This window comes from Chamaea fasciata, unplaced genomic scaffold (genome assembly GCF_029207755.1).
Source record: "Chamaea fasciata isolate MVZ Bird 193981 ecotype frontalis unplaced genomic scaffold, bChaFas1.0.hap1 SCAF_1, whole genome shotgun sequence".
Taxonomy (NCBI): domain Eukaryota; kingdom Metazoa; phylum Chordata; class Aves; order Passeriformes; family Sylviidae; genus Chamaea; species Chamaea fasciata.
Window position 1 is genome coordinate 55251187 of NW_027094086.1, and position 12295 is coordinate 55263481.

The 12295-nt window shown below is 34.9% G+C and overlaps 1 protein-coding gene across 3 annotated transcripts in view; it reads right to left on the reverse strand.

The window, feature by feature from the left end:
* LOC136289883 (cadherin-19-like) overlaps positions 1-12295 on the reverse strand; it is a 126164-nt gene that overhangs the window by 71402 nt on the left and 42467 nt on the right. The window contains exon 1 of one of the 3 annotated variants that reach the window (XM_066184139.1): positions 5812-5885. The exons of the other annotated variants lie outside the window; for them this stretch is intronic. The gene's annotated coding sequence lies outside the window, so the exon portion shown is untranslated. Of the gene's footprint in view, positions 1-5811; positions 5886-12295 lie in introns of those variants that run through there. 3 annotated transcript variants of the gene reach the window in all.

A 12295-nucleotide genomic window follows, 5' to 3' on the forward strand; every position in this document is an offset into this window, starting at 1 on the left:
ATGTACATATTGAGTGTGACAAATTGTTATGGCTCATGGATCCTTGGACAATGAACTCTTTTGGTATTTTTCCCCCAAAGTATGAAAGAGAGAAGGAATTCACTCCATTTAGAGAAAAAAAAAAAATCTCATTCCATATTGCGTCAAATGTCATGGATAAAAGGACAAAAGGGCAAGCAAGGTTAGGACTGCTCCTAACTTTTGTTTTGATTCCATCTCCTCAAAAGTATGACAGTGCATCAAGGCACTAGGGAGCTTCCCTACCAGTTTGTATGTATGGGCTGATGCCAATATGTAACTCAGAGCATGAGTTTGTATAACAGCATGTGTGTTGTATGGCTAGTATTAAGACATTAGTAAACGTGTCCAAAAATTTTGCAGAAACTATTTAGAGTATTTTTGATTATATAAGTTCTTACAAGCTGCTGTGTTAGGTTTTTGTTTATGAAATTTGTTGGTAAATTTTTTGAAATTTTCAGAGTGTTTCAAATCCTCCAGAAATCACAGAAAAATGATTTAACAAGGAGTCATATCTGTTTTGGTTTTGGATCCTGTGTTTAGTCTTACCCATGGAATGGGCACAACTCCTAGGGAGTGTGTTTGTGATTACATCCAGTGAACCACAATCTCTTTGCAAAGCAAGATCAGATCTTTGTTCCATCTCCTGATAAATTCTGCTTGGGATATATAGCTCTCATTTAACAATTTAAACTTGTTAAAGAGATATTAAATAAATATAGCCTTCTTTACAAAGCTTTTTGATCCTCTTTTTTTTTTTTCTAAGCAGTTTTGATAGATTGCATTATCTCGCCTAAACTTATGAATCACAGGAGACTGATATTCTCCACACACCCTGGATATCTTGTTCACCATTCTAAAAATGTTGTCTACCTTTTCTAAGGAAAGAAGTGTGTAATCACAATGTCTTTACCATTTGGCAAGCATTGTCTCTTTAAATCCCTTTTAATTTTTGTAATCGTGGTAGTTAAAGAAAACTCATCATTCTGACTACACCATCCAAATGCTAACAATGAAAAGTCTCAAACCTTCTTTATGGTGCATGACAATGAGCACAGAGCATTTGAAATATTTGTTAATGTAATAGTTATGTCTATTATTGTTTAATATGCTTGTAAACCCAGGCTTAAACAAAAGACTTTTAAGCAAAATAAAACTTGAATAACTTTATTTTCTGTTTTATTTAAAACTGTCTAAAAGATCTGAAAAACACTGAAAAATTTTGCAGAGCTGGTTAGATTTTAATCACATTACATACTTTAAGATGTTATTTAGTCACACAATTATTCTTTTGTTACTTATATTTTATAACTTACTCTGCAAGGATTTCTTTTGACATCCAAGGTGTCAAAATTATGTGTAAAAAATAAAATAATGAATGACATCTTATGCTTCCTCTAATGTTTAGTTAATAATTTTAAGGTTGCAACAACTGTCATTCACTAGTTATTAAAAATAAATATACAGTGCCAATGCAAATAAGTTTTCCCACCACAAATTTAATATTGTATCAGAATACATGTGTTAGAGCTCTCCCTCAAGACAGTCTTAGCAATCTTCAGCTATTGTATTTTGAATTCTAGTACTGTATTTGCAGATACAGAGTTTTTTACTGAGGTTTTACTCTCTTTTTTTTTTTTTCTTCCTTCTTTTATGGTAATTAAATATCCCTTTTTCCTTAATTGTGTTGTCTCAAAAGGAGTTTGCTTTAGCAGTTAGGTCAGTGGCCTGAGACTGAAAGATTCTAATTTAACACCACCTTCCATTTGCAAGGTCTTCACTATGTTTGTGTTCCTAATAGAAAGCCTGGGAGAAATGTTCCTTTGCAAATATTGTTAAGAGTTACATCTTGTTAGCAGCAGCAACTGCAATTTCTTTTGTGCTACAGGCAATGCACATGTGTAGAAGAGACCCTGATGTGTGTAGCCAAAGCAGAATTATGTCCCCTGGTCTGTCCCATGTGCTCTTGATCCACATAAACTTCCTCTGTACTGGAGGTGTACCTTGTCTGCTTGGCAGGGTTTACAATGGATCCAGGATGACCAGAATAGCTGAAACGACCATAGACACTCTCTGGCCCTTGATTCATCCATTTTCAAAAACAAATATGTTGTTGGATAAAGGAAATTGGAAAGACAGATAAGAAAAACGTTACACCTCACTCCCTGTAGAGTCAAAGGGGCTGGAACACAACTGAAATAGAAAAAAAATTAAGGGACTGTGGTGAAACCTATCTCTACTGCCTGTGGTAGAAATCAAAACTTTCTGTGACTTACAAAGTAAAAGGAAAATAATAGTTTTCACCTAAGAAGGATGTAATATTTTAATTCAGTATTATCTATTGGGTTGTTAGATCTGTTGGCACAATGGCCTTCTAAATTAAACTCATTTTAGAAATAGCCAAATCTTTCTGTTTAAGCTAAACAAGAAGATTCCAAGTATAGGTTCAGAAAACATTATGCAAAGACTACTCAATGGAAATTTCACCCAAAAGAGTTATAAAATATCAAAGCAAATAAGCCAATGATAAAAAGCAACATGTCACTTAAACCACAGACATCATTAAAATATGTCTGTATAGCATATAATATATTGTTTGCTTATTTCCTTATAAAATTGTGCTGATATTGTCTGAAAACTACCTCATGTAATTGTAAAACATTCTGACACATGAAAGAAATATATCGACTTAAATTTCAAGATATACTGTATATTTTTCAGTTTTGAATGTAAAGTGTGCATTATAATTTCATAAATTACCTTACACTAGGTAAAAGTAGCTACATTTTACCTCTAAATATGCAGGGTTTCCACAGTAGATTTGTGGCTTTATTCTTAAACTACTTTTCTTAGAGTATTTTGTGAGTAAGGCTCTCTTTCATCCTCTCTCCACTACCTAAAAATAATTCCAAGAATAGATTTCCATTGTCTAGCTCTTTCACTAATGCATTTTTTATTCTGTAAAAATGCAGAAAGTCTGAACACTAGTCACAGCCCAATATTCATTTTATGTAAGTGCTTGGTTAAACACTTCCAACAGAAACATGCTGAACATTGAAATGTATCTTTATAACTCTTAAAACTGAGTCCACAGATCAATTTTTGCACCTTAGTGCAAGTTTATTCATAAAATAAAAGTAGTTTATCTGGAGTGCTTTTGCAACCACAACTGATTCTAAGTAACAGTCTATTAAAAAATAATGTTATAATCCAAAAGCTGTGTAATTCCCACCATTTTCATAGCAAAATAATTTGCAGAAATGAACAAGCTGACAGACACTCAGTATTTTAATAACAAGTCATCAACTATTAGATATCTCTGGGCTATATTCTACTGGATGTTTTTTGGCTACAGTCTATTTGAAAAGTCTGAGTTTTAAAAATAAATTGTAGCTATACCTCCTAATAAAAGTGTTACAAAAGAAACATACAATGCAAATATTTTCCCAGTGTATGTAAGGTACTGTTCTCTGAAAAACTTGTTTATTAAGAAATTCCTGTTTCACACTAGAGATCTGACAAGAGTCGAGGCACACATTTTCTGTGGTCTGAAAGATTTCCATGCAGTTACTAGCTGGGGGATTATAAAGAGAAATGGGAACAGAAATGTGAATGAAAATAAGAAAAAAAGAGATTGTTCTTTACAGGAGAGTGAAAAGTAACAAGACAGGGAGTATTTCCTACTGTTCCTTTAAAACAAGAAAATTTTCACCCTTGATGTCACCCTCAGAAATTTTAAGCACACATTCATGACAATCACTTGCATAAGTACGGCTGAAGCAATCACAAGTATTCTGTCAGAGCTGGGGGTCTTGCAAAAGATTGAATGATAGCATGAAAACTTTAATGTGCAAGTTGAACACAAAAGAAGCATAGGGAGTATTTCCTCTGGTAAATCCAATTTAAAAATTTGGAACATCACAGAAATAGAAGTTAGATGGTGGACTCTGACAAAACAAAAAAGCAGATTCTCTTTCTAGAGGTTTTGAGTGGCTTCTGGGTTTGTCTCTGCCTTTTGCCCTGGATGCACCCTTATAAATGTCTTGTTTTGTTTTAAAATATCATAAACTTTTTTTAAAAAAGAGAGGCCTCTTACCTGTGTAACTTCAGGGCCTTCTAGGCATAAAGGAATGGATATTGCAAAAGTTGCATGAAACGTGGGATGCAGAGAAGTAAGCAGCTCTGTTTTACTTCACAGATCCTCAGAAAACTCTAGGAGTTACAGCTTCCTGCCAGTATAAGTCAGTTCTGCTTTTACTTTTGGAAACTCACAGTATGACACTGCTTACTGAATGCTATTTTGGGTGCCCTGAGTAAAACTATGAACACAGGCACTTTTGTGTGAAACATCATAAAGCCTCTCTGATGTTCATTCAGAGTCCAGAATTAAAATGCAGAAGGCTCTAGCAAGCAAAATACAAGCTGATTTTCTTCTTCCTAGTGGAAAAATAAAGTACTCCCTGGCAAGTAACCAGGGTGGTGGGAAGGTAATTTGTTTTGTGTGAGAGCATTTTGCAAGTGAAAGGGATATGCCCTCTGTTTAGAGATTAGTCAGGGGAAAAAGTGGTCAATTTAGAGCAGTCACAAAAGTTAGTCAAAGAAGAGAGTTTTTATAGTCTGAGTTTTGCCCTCTGGCCATTTTTTTTCCCCCCACCAAATAGCTTAGTTTCAAGAATCATAAAATCTTAATGCTGAGAAAAAAACTCACATGCCCAAGATATAGGTTTATCTCCTTACATAATTTTAGAGACTTTAAATAAATGTCTTTCTTTCCTTATAATTCTCTGTGAAAATTGAATTTTATCTACTAGTTATTGTTGGGGGTTTATATTCAAATGAAAAATGTAATAAAAGTATTATAATTTTAAAAACCAACACAAAACACCCCTAAAATATTTTGGAATAATTATGCAGCTGGTTATAATTTTTTATAGACATCAGCTTTTATCTTAAGTCAATTTAGGAAATTTTGAGCAATAATTCAAACATTCATTGTGCCTTTATAAAAAAGAAAAAAAAAGAAAAAAAAAGAAAAAAAAGAAAAGGGGATATTTGGTGAAAAAACAAGAACTGTGTGTTGCAGTAACTCTTTAGTAATTATTATGGAAGACATCTATGGTGGGATAATTTAAAGCCTAGTGCTACATCAGTTAAAGCTTCTGGCTAAGAAGATTTCTATGAAGTCCTAAATGGAAAAAAAACCCCAAACATGACATCTTTTCAGACATAATGTGTCCTAGTAATGATAAAATTAAAACTGAAAAGTACACTCATCTCAAAAAAAGTTCTTTCTCCCTTTCTCTTCTTTTCATGCAGCCTCAGAAAACTTAACAATTTTTTCTGTGTGGAAATGGAAAACTTCTTGTCTGTACTTCTGTCACGTATATTTTACTTTTTCTTTTTTTTTAATAAATTAGAGCCAGCTACGAAGATCCTAATCAGATATTCAGGAATTTCCTGGTCAGAACACAAGAGATGGAAAATGAGGAAATGTGACCCTTTACATGGGTAATACTGTAAAACAACATGATGAGACCATGGTCTGCAAAGGGAAAAGTTCTGACTGAAGCAAATGTGAAGTCTGATCCCTTGGTTAACACCAAATCCCTGATTACTGTATTTGCACTAGATGTCAAGGTCAAATTAACGGTTACAAAATAAACACAACCCCCCCTAATATCAAAGACTTGAATTGGATGGGCTTGAAGTAACACGGGAAAACTGTCCATGCATCATGTCCATCCTGACAGTCAGAAAAACTTGTTCTCTATAAGAAAGTACGGTGTAAATTACCTGAGCAGCTGGATTTTTGTAAGATTATTTAGAATCACTTGTGGATTCATGAGGATGATTTCATGACAACTTCTTGAGCATTATCTCATCCAGACGACGTTAGTGTAGGTTACATAATTTCTGTATCAGACTGGAAATGAATACAGTTTATCAACAGTTTTAGCTTTAAGAAGTAGATAGATCAGTTAATTTTTTTTTCAAGTCAAAGTAAACATCATAATGTTACAGCTTTTGAAGTTCTTTGACAATACTCTGTTCCCAGTATACGTTATTCAATTATTTGTGAAATTATATATCAAAACCAAGTTGACAGAGATTTATTTCTCCTTCTCTTGCCTCAAGCCTTTTTACCTGTGCTAGGCAAATCTTGATTTGTCTAAATCTTGACATTAGATTTGAGTAAGGGAATTAAGATGAACTAAGATCACATTTTCATATCTTCTACACATTTTATCATGCTTCATTTTTTTGTTTGATTTTTGTTTGCTTGTTTTAAGAAGCAGAACTATTTGGTGAGAGCTCCTATTTAGTGAGAATAATTACTTTTTACTGTTTATACATGGTCTGACATCAGCTCTGTACAGATTGAGGTAGAGCAAACCAGAAGAAAAGTGAAGAGGAGATGGACGTTCTCCTAAGATCAGAGGAAACTGAAAGTGTAATTGGAATTCAGAGATATGTTAGCACTTACCACCTGGAACAAAACAGCTTTTTATGATCTATACTTCTCACTGACTTTCTACTAATAAAGAAGGGGTGACATTTCATTCACCAAGGCAGAATTAACTAGGCAAGGAAGTAAGAAAGGGCCAAACCGATTGTTGACAGGTAATAAACAAGATATTCTCATTTGCTTAGAATTCTGGATCTTGTCACAGGATGTAATCTAGGATGTGCCATATGAGGCAAACATAAATGAACACTAGGAAGCAAAAAAAAAAAAAAAATAGAAGTTTCTTGGAAATGCTTGTTGAAGAAATAATGAAGGGAAATGGCCTGAGCAATGGCCAGGTTTTTGACAAGGTGAAGGTATAAGGAAAAAACTAAAGCTAATTGTATAGGCTGCACCTTAAAAAAGAAGTCAAATGAAGGCTAATTCCCACAATTACGAGAAAAAAATTCTCATCTCATAAGAAAACACATGCTTATTCCCAGTACAGAATTCTCATGTGATAAACAGTCTCCACTTCTGTTTGTGTAGGCACCTGTTAATGATCAGCAGGCTTTTCAATATTAACATAGAGATGAAATAATTTGGACTGCCACCTATGGAGCAAAACTTTTATCCTGTAAACTCTCTCCTGATCTCATAGACCATGATATTTTTTGCAGAGAGGGACCTCAGCTATATGGGAGAGTTCAGCAGAATAACTCTACTCATCACCTGAGCAAAACCTTTCAGGATGTTTGAATTAGTTAAGAGAATTTTTATACCTAAATAAATAAATAAATTAGTTGCTATATAAACAATGGGAACTAAAATATACAGTTAACCTGTTTGGAGTATTTTCTTTCATTGTCTTTATTATAATTGAAAATAGGAATTTTATCCATCCAAAACCTAGAGCTTAAATTAGGTGTTTGCTGAGGTAAGAGCATAATAAATTTGGAATTAAAATATCTCTATAACTTAAAACTTGGTTACTGATCAGCCAATTATGATATTTATTAAATTATTTTAAATGTAAATCTGAAATATAGTGATCAGTCATATTTTATAGATATACCTGTACATGCTATAATGACTTGAAGAGACAGTCTTAAGAATTCAGTAGTTAATTACTTTCATTTTCTTTTTTTTTTTAAGAAATTATATTCCATTTTCCAAAAACTGAACAAAAACTAATGATAGAAAAAAACCAAGAGAATTGTTTGGTTTAAAAAAAAAAAAACACTATAAAAAAATTTAAAGCGGTCATTTTTTCATTCAAGGAGATGCACTCTGACATTTACCTAATTGGACTGATCTCATGAGATTTTACTCTCTTGGGTTCACTCAGTGATCTGATATCAGAGTAAATTGAATTTAATCAGTGAAGGAAAGGAAGGGAGAAGGGGAAGAGGGACACTCAGGGACACCTTCACTTCTGTAAAGGGGGAGAGGAACAGAACTCATGATTTCAAGGGGGATGATCCTTCCATATTACCTCTGTCCAAATCATGGCTCTTGTGTTTGGAATTTGCATTTGGAATTTTAATCAAGCTAAACCGAATTACTCCAGGGTAGATAAATAGGCAGCACAACACTTCTGGAAAGTGGAAGTGCTGCAAAAATAGGAGTTTCATTACTCACAATAGCAGTAAAGCCATTCATAATATCTAACTCAGGAGACTCTGCTAAATTTGTGGGATTTGTGCTGTTTGCTTTGTTTTGTTTCATTATTTTTGGGATCTTTTCCATTTCTAGACAGACTTTTTAAGGGGATTCTGATATGCAGCTTTTCCTAAAGCTACTCTCACTTATGACCACTTAAGGGAGGGAGGTATAACTTCAAGAGGAGCCAAGTGGAATCAAGAGAGAACAGGGGAGTGAGGCCTGGAGGGATTCATAGGCTGAAATGCAATAACATTTTCTTTCACTCCTGAGCAGTCTCTTGTCACTGTACAAAATAAATATACAATGCTGAATGAAAGATTTTTTTTAATGCATCTTTTTCTCCCCCTTCCTTTTGTGTTTAATAATTTTGCAACTAGAATTCCATTCCCACTAAAATCTCTTACAAGTCATAGCTTCTGGAAGAGAAAATAGAAGTTACACATGAGCCACTGTAAATACAAAAATGCATGGAATAATCTACAATAGTAATAAAAATCTTTTTCATTGAATTATCTGGAATCTGTTTAAAAATCATTTTGTGTCTTTTTAAATGGTATTTAATGATAATCTTGTGCAATTTTTGCTTTCTGTATAATGACTTTTTTTTCAGAGGGAAAAAAGTTTAATGAATTGCAACAAAATATAATTACTTATGTGTGTACTTAGTGGCTTGTGTGAAAAGTCTGTGGAAATGGTGCATAACCATTCATTAAAACAATCTGAATATCTCAAAGACCTTTCCAAAGATGTTTTTATTCTCTTTTTCTTTCCTTTCCCTTTTCCTTTTCTTTTCTCAGTGAATACTGTTATGATAGACTACACTGTGTTTGGAAAATATTATGCAGACACCTGATTGTCTTTTTCCTCTCTCTTTTTATTCCCATCACAAGACAGAACCAAATAAGAATGAATTCAGAGCAGGTAAATACTTGAGATGATCCCCTGAAGGGTTGGAGTTCTCTTATTGTCCTACTATTAAACTGTGTTTAGATATAAATTGAATGAAATAGGGAATGTCATCTCTATTTTTAGCCTGAGGTCTCATGCTGAGGATCAGATCCTAAGAGCCTGATTTGGGCTGGTATCTGTAAGTCACTCATTCATATTGTCCCCTCTCTTGCAGAGAAGACAGTGCCTGCCATGAGATACAGATCATATGTAGTGCAAGTCAGAATTCAGCTGTGAATAACAAAATATGTTGAAGAATAATGAGACAATTTTTTTTCCGTTTGTTTACCCTCATACACTCTTCAGTCACCTACAAATGTTAGAGATTTACTTCTATGTAAGTAACAATATGTCTTAGCACACCTATTTACATATAGAAAAAATTAAGCATGAAAAAAGTAGTATCAGAAATATCAAATGCATGTTTATGAAGAAAAAAAAAATAACTGTGTCTGATCAGCCCAGTATCCTATTGCATTATAATGTCTCAATTTGAAAAAAAAGTGTAGAAATTAGTACAAGACCTGGAATAGGGACTACAAGGCTGGGACATTTATGGAGGATACACTTATGCACAAATTTCAGTGGCAGAAAAGTAACCGTGTTAGATTAGTTCAGAAAAACTAAATTAAATATGCCAATTTCAGAAATGTCAATGTGTTTTGGCTTGTTTGTTTTGTTTTAGTTAATACTGATGACATTTCAATTCCAAAAAAATTAATGAAAACAAAAAGAACAAAAAAAAAAAAAAAAAAAATTAAGGATTCTCATCCAAAGAATTCCATTATGTCAACACTTCATCCCATATCCCACCAGGTAAGCTTAAATGATAGCTTGGAAGCTTGTTTAAAGTTAAAATCCTTTGAGATGAGCTGCTGGCTAAGGATCTAATTCTCATCACTTTTGCCATGAGGAAGATGAAAACAGAATGCCAAATATTTTTTTTTTACTCTTGTTAATGTGTGCTAAAAAGATTACATAGGACAAGGTACCTCAATCTGTGCTCAGTGTGCCACCCTAAAACTCTACCATGTTTTGATTTCTAGGGAATAGATGAAAGGTGTAGAGCAATTTTTTTAAGTTCTCTAATTTTTTTTTTTAGAATGAGAAAACTGGGCTTTTGGATTACACCCTGAAAAAAACTTTTTCAGATGGCAAAAATGAAAGAAGAACATTGCTTTGTTCAACACCAATACCACCTCCCATTTTGTTTGGTTTGGGATTTACTTGTTTGTTTGTTTGTTTGTTTTCCCTAAGAATTTCCCTCTTCTTATCTGTTTTTCTAATTCAGAGAGAAAAATGTTTTCTTTTTTTGTTTTACATTGAGGTTCAGAGGTAGATGCTTAACAGAAGAGAATTTAATACAGTTTACAGTTGCATTCTGGGCACAACAGTTTAACCTAAACTGTGATTGTAATGACAATTACACTAACTTGCTTTCTTTCATTTTTACCTAGAGGAACCTGTCACTGGGTCTGCACCATCTGCCCTGTGTGGTGGGCCAATGCCTCAACCCAGCTGGAGCTGTTGAAAGGGGAGTCTCCACTGCAAACCTCAGACTGAAGCAAGTCCCAAGATCGTTCTCTTGAGGTAGCGATGGGCAGCAAGGAGGGGTAATGGCTTCCGGGAGGGGTAATAGCTTTAAAGTGAAAGAGGGTGGGTTTAGATGAAATATCAAGATGAAATTCTTTACTGTGAAGGTGTTGAGCCACTGGAACAGGTTTCCCAGAGAAGCTCTGCGTGCCCCATGACTGGAAATATTTAAGACCAGGTTGGATTGGGGCCTGGTTTAGTGGAAGGTGTCCCTGCCCATGTCGGGGAGTTGAAACTGGATGACCTTAAAGGTCCCTTCCAACTCAAATCATTCTGGGATTCTTTCCAATGATTCTATGATCTTTAAATATCAAAGACCTGAAAGACAGCACTGAGTAACTGTTGTTTGCAAAATGCTCCTATTTGATCTATGAGCAGGACAGGCAAATGCAAATGTACCTCGCTTCATTGGCCACTGTGTACAGTCTGCCAATTAGACCAGCTGATGCCCTGACATGAATCCTACATGGGAAACAGCACGGAAATGCATTGACCTCGAAGAGTCAGAGTCAAGCAACAAACAAGACCTTGTATGACAAAGTCTGAGGAGAAAAATCAGCTGGTTTAATGAGATATTTCATGGCAAACTGAAAAAAATTTACAAAGCCTCTTCCTTTTAAAAACTTTACCTCTTCATGTGTTTTACTCTTCGGTGCCAAAGATATAAATTGTTAATATGGAATTATTTCTATGCATTTGTGGTGCAAATATCTTTACCCTCTGGAGAGGGAGAAATGGATAGATGTACGTAGTTGATAGTGTTGTATCAAAAGGACAATTAAAATACAGTACAAATATAAAATAGCGATTTTGAGCTGTTCTGTTTTTTAGAAGGGGAGTTTGTTCTCACAAAACAGCAGAGGATAAGCATGAAAGTTGTGTAATGATGCTGAAACAATCTTGTGAGGCACAATTTCACAGGATTTAGGAAACTTTCTGCTACTGGAGGACACTAAAGAATCAAAGTAAAAAAAATGAGGGGGGAGGTGCAGAGGGGGCAGGCACATCTCCTCCCCACAGTTCTGCAGAAGTCTAGCCAAAATTATGCATGTGTAGATGAAGTAAGTAGGCTGTGGAGAGAAGGTAGGAAGAGATTGACTATTCTAAATTAAAACATCCAGTTCATCTTTCCAAGAATAAACCAGATGGAGAAACTGTGACTGGATTGGTTTGGACACTAGCCAGATGGAAGACCAATTATTCTGGCAGTCAGGAGAAAGGGGAGAGCAACCTTTGAGAAGCACAGCAAGGTCCCAGAGAGATGAAGATGTGAGTAGCCCAGGAGCAAGGTCAGCCCTGCCTTGGGTGCTGGCCAGCTCACCCGCAGCAGGATGGAGAGCAGCTTGTGCAGCGGTCAGGCTGCTGCCTTCAGGAGCCAACCCACCTCCCGTGTCAATGGAAAGGCTGCAGGGCTTCACACTGGGTTGATAGGAGAGGCAACTATTATTGTCACTGGATGACTCTGATCATGACGGAAGGTTTAGAGAATCAGGAAGCTAAATCTAGCAAGGATGAAATGGGGTGTTCAGATTCGGTTGTTTCATGCAAGGAACTTAATGTCTTCTTTCTATTTTTCACCTTGTCCAGATAACATGCTTTTTGAAATGGAAATTCAAATTTCCCAGT